The following is a 5,143-nucleotide window of genomic DNA, read 5'->3' as shown; positions in this document are numbered from 1 at the left end:
GAACACTATTGCAGATGACATGTCAAAGCATGCCACGCCCAAGCTACCTGTGGAACCAGAGACTTCTGTGCTCCATTTGACTCAGCCATCCGTAACACCATCAGGTGGACAAAACAAGAGGGGAAAGCTGAACTCTAGCAAGTATTTTCCTCCCGAGCTCCCATAAGCTGCTGACAAGGATGTTGTCAGAGACACTGGTAAGCTTGCTGGTGAGCAGCAGGCTCCGGCAAAGAACAAGTTCTTGCCGTCGAGACAAGCGATCCCACAACTGAGTATATGTCTTTAGTCATTCTTGTCGAGCCACAGGCTTCGGCATGGGCGCAGCAGATTGTCGATTTCCTCCAAACATCACTACAACATGTACTAGAATCCCCTAATGACGTCTGTTGGAAAAAAGTCACTATTGCCGACCCACAGTCGGAGAGGAAAATTTCTAACAGACTGTGGGTCGGGAAACCTGTTTACCCTGACCTGCTGTCGGTCGGGAATGGTTCATCGTATACTGTCCAACGGTCCGTCGGGGATTCTGTTATGGCCCATGGAGCATCGGTCGGCAAATAAGCCCGACCACAGTCGGACGCTAAAGTGGGCCTCCTACGCCAATAGCCAGCGCCAAACCAGCCCAGCCCGCGAAGTTTTCCCCCCTCAAAATCACAAGGATGCCGCCGCTCCACGCTCCATTCGTTCCCCGCCCACGAAATCCCAAGATCTCTCCTGCTGTTCCCCACGCACGCCGGCGCCCCACGCCGACCGCCGCCTGCGGCTACCGCTGTCCGGCGGTCAATCCCACCACTGCCCCATGCGCCCTTCCTCTGTAGCATCGCCCCACGCCGCCCTGTCCCTGCAACCTAACTCCGTCCTGCCTCTCTCCGCCGCCGGCTCCACACCCTCGTGCTCTCTCTCTGGTTGGCCGCCTCTCTCCAACATCCCTGGCCTGACCTCTCCATCTCCACCGTCCAGCTCATGAAAACACACGCAGCGGCAGATTTGGATCGGGGCAGCGTGCGCCTGGTCAAGGGCATCCCTCTCTGTCTTTGGCTGGGCAGGGGCACCGAAGCGGCTGAGGTACAACTCCCTCCATACATTCCTCTGTCTTTGTGTCCAGTTTTTTTGCCGCATCAATTTTGTATTACAAAGTTTGTTAAGAGATGAACTGGGAGTGAAGGAGCTCGCCGTGGATTATGGGCAGAAGACTGTTATTTGCCCCGTCAGTATTCTGTTGGTGTTGTTTATGTAGATTTAACATATTTTTATAGTACTGACTTATGTTAGATGGAAATCGATTTATGTTAGATTTATTTTTTATTACAGTACTGAGTTCTGTTGGCAGCCTGCAGCTTCTTTGTAAAAAATTGTGAAAATAACTTGGTTATCTCTAAACCGAAGCTTTTGTGCAGTACAAATGGATGTGTTTCTAGTGTGTGTGTCGCTCCAGCTAATCACATTTCTTGGCTGAGTTCACGACAATGGCGTGTCAGCATACCGCCATCCAACTGCCCAAAGACTCAATTAATTTTTCTTACTGAAATCTTCTTCATACTTTACTTTATTACTAAATTCTTCTTCATGCCGCCCACGAAAAACAACACAACTATAGTTCTTCCTTGCATGTAAGATGGCTCAAGCCAAACATAGACAGCCTTGCGACATGGCTGTCTTGCTTTCCTTGTTTCACTTCATTTTAGTGTACACCACTTTGCTGGAGAACCACATCCAGCCGGAGGAAAGAACCGTGGAATCACAATGCAGAACTCCCGCTGCATTGTTCTCGCTTCCTGCCTCTCAAAGAAAAGGACCTGTCCCACAATGGCCTGAATCAAGCTCATCTTGAATCATGGTAGCATATAGACATATAAACAGGTTTATTGTTGTCATGTTTCCCTGCAAGCAACTACAACCAAAATTAACCTAGAAACTAACACTGTGTAGTTTGATTATGATGCATACAAAAGATACTGTGGAGCAGTATATGATTTTCTTGATGTAGTGCCTCATAAGTCTTGTGTTTGATCCACTAATATTTTCTATTTTCAGCGATGTACTCATATAGTGTGTCTTTTGCAGGATGGAAAATGGCAAGCGCAAGCGGAAAAGCTAAAGATGGTGGGGTCACGGAGGAACAACTGAAAGCGGTAGAGTATAAACTACAGAGAAGTAGGACCATAGAAGAAAATGAAGTAAGTCATTCTGCTGAATCAAAACTGTAGTATATCCATCCACATACCAAAATTGTAGTATATCCCTGCAGCAGACTCTGTTCTGGACATAAATAAACACATATGCATGTAATCATTCACAAAACACAAACAATGTGCTCCCTCCGTCCCAAAATAAATGTCTCAACCTTAGTACAACTTTGTACTAGAGTTAGTACAAAGTTGAGACACTTATTTTGGGACGGAGGGAGTATAAGATAACAAAACAGTAGGCAGTGTTGTTGTAAACATGTCTAGTCATCATAAATCTCCTTACTTTTGTTCTTATAGTCTCGCAGTGCTATCACCAAAAAGAATCGCGCCAATGAAGTGCCTCATACATCCGGGAGCAAGAGTCACAAACAATATATATATGATAATTTTCTTGTAGCCTCCTAGATCTTCTCATGAGGTTTTTGTCAATGTTGTGTTCACAAGGGATGCAACGCTGCCTTATGAATATGATGGTTTACGATTTATCGCCGGCGTTGTCACAAGGTCCATTGCATGGCCATCTAGCAAGGTAATCACCAACAATATGTGTTTTGTCTACTTGGCTCAAATTGTTTGACGTGTCATACTGATTCATGTTCACTTTGGTAGATGAAACCCTACAAGCCAGGGGTATCTTCCTCATCCCGCCACTAAGGTATTTATGTTGTGATTCACTATTTATGTGATCCTGCTGTTATCATGACCACTTGGTACTGTACAAGAGCTTCTTCTTGCTGCTCCCTAGCTAGCTAAAAGTGCATGAAGAGTCCATCATGTAATCTGGTCATCATGGAATTTATCAAGGAATCCTAGCTCAAAGTGAAAGAAGATTCCACGATGACCAGATTCCATAAGTTTATCATGGAATCCTTGCTGCTACTTATTTAGTAATAGTTGCTTCCCTGTGTTCATTTAGGCCCAGCTTGGATGCAAAGTATTTTTTAATAGCGTAGTTTCTGAAAAAAACTGCAGTTTTGAAAATACTTTGAGGTGTTTGGTCCAAATATATACCATGGTTCTGCAAACTATAATATCCCCAATGTATCTATTGCTGCCACCAGGAACATAGCATTATGTTTTTTGTGTCCATGTATCTATTGCAGCCACCAGGAAGATAGCAACATCCCTTTCAGTACCATTCAATTTATGGGCACTACTAAAGAGTAAACAAAGATAACTAAAATATTGTACTTCTCACATGGATAGAAAACACCAGTAAGGTGTATCTCTAATACTTAGCTATATGGTACTACTTCCCTAAAAAAACAAGTTACATGAACACATAGCTCTTTCTTGTGTTCAAGAAATAAAAATTACAGTTTCAATTACGCCTCTTAAACCACACTCCATGTTAATCTTGTCTGAGGTATTCTCTTACGGAAAGTCAAACATCAACAGATGACAGATGCATGTGAAACCTATAGTGAACTGGACTTCCCTTCGCTTTTCATGTCTCGTATTCTTTCTCTCTTGTAGATCTTTGATGGTGGTGGAAAGACAACATTTGTTTATTTCATCATCGATAAGAAAACGTGAGAATATATCTTTTCTTCATCATCATTGTCGAAAGGCTGCTAGTACTTAGCTTCCTGTAGTTATAACTAGATGAGTGTAGAAGTCGACATAGCTACAGCTACAACATTTGTTTATGTTCCCTGTTATGCACCTCGACGTGAATTATTTTCAGTTTCACTCCGTAACATAAGTCGCTAGTGCACAACATTTTTTTCACCCTGTGATATAAATCATGTGAAGATAGTCATGAAATGGTTCAAGCATCCAATTATTTCTCAAAACTTGGGGTCGCGTCTCCTGATTAACTTTGGTTTTTCTTAGTCTGACACTTCTGTAAGGATCCCAAGTTTACAGTCGTGCAAATCAAACCTATTCACCTCAAAGTTAGCTGGTTGTATATTAATTTTGTTTCTATGTTTCATGCCTGATGCTCTTTACTCTCAAGTTGAACAGGTAGTACAGTAGTACTTACTAAAAAGGAAATTTCATCAGCTTGCATGTATATTAATTGTATGCTTTTTTGTCTTTCCATGATGCTGCCAGGTTGTGTAGGGAAGACAAGAAGAATAAGAAAGAACCATGAAGCTGTCAGTTTGCGTCAACTAGATATCTTCTGTAATGGAGGAAAACCAATGCATCTTGTAGCTACCATTTTGTAAAGGATATCTTGTGTAAGAGCAAGCATTGAATCGCCGGACATGTATCTATCATTTTATAAACCTATCGGGTGTTTCGGTCACCCAGACAAATGTTTCCTCTTATTTAGTTACCTCTATTATGAGAATTATTAGTGTTATTTTTGTTTGGTTCTGGTTTAATATTTGAGAGTACATGCAAGTTATTGTAACTTGATAGATAATGATGAGATATGTAACATGATTGGTGTTGTTTTGATAATATAATATGCCAAATACCATTGGCAAAGTGCAGATGAACCGTCGATCGGCAGAAGGAAGCATTGTCCCACTGTTGGTCGGGAAAGGTTCATGCTAGGGACAACAGAAAATTGGTTGGCAAAGATAATACCATCAGATTGTTGGTCGGGAAAGGTTCATGGCTGGGCCAATGAAAAGTTGGTCGGCAAAGATACTGCCGTCAAACAGTCGGCCGGGAAAGGTTTGTAAGAGAAAATCAGTTGGGAAAGGTTCGTGCCAGGACCAACAGAAAGTTGGCCGGTAATGTTTCCTTTAGCCGTCCAACAGTCGGTCGGGAAAGATATGTCGGTCGGGAAAAGGCTTTCCCGTCTGGACTTTCCCCAGCAGACCTTATCGGTCGGCAATAGTTTTTCCCAACCGACTGTTTGTCAGCGGAAGCTGTTTTCCCAACCAATCTGTATGTTGGGAAAGTAGTGTTGTGGTGTAGTGCATGAGAACTTCTCGAGGATCAAAAAGAAGGTGAAAGAGTAGCGTGTCAATCAAGTATGTATCAGTTTGTCGGCA

The 5,143-nt window shown here is 42.9% G+C and overlaps 1 long non-coding RNA gene across 1 annotated transcript; it reads left to right on the top strand.

The window, feature by feature from the left end:
- Positions 1–683: 683 nt before the first annotated feature.
- LOC109758544 (uncharacterized) lies at positions 684–4,504 on the top strand. Its single transcript, XR_002231812.4, has 5 exons — positions 684–1,065; positions 2,065–2,177; positions 2,487–2,718; positions 2,799–2,844; positions 4,248–4,504. It is a non-coding gene; the product is annotated as an uncharacterized lncRNA (long non-coding RNA).
- Positions 4,505–5,143: the final 639 nt, after the last annotated feature.

Source organism: Aegilops tauschii, chromosome 1, assembly GCF_002575655.3.
Source record: "Aegilops tauschii subsp. strangulata cultivar AL8/78 chromosome 1, Aet v6.0, whole genome shotgun sequence".
Taxonomy (NCBI): domain Eukaryota; kingdom Viridiplantae; phylum Streptophyta; class Magnoliopsida; order Poales; family Poaceae; genus Aegilops; species Aegilops tauschii.
Note: the sequence above shows the minus strand (reverse complement) of the source record. Positions and strands in the feature narration are given on the sequence as shown.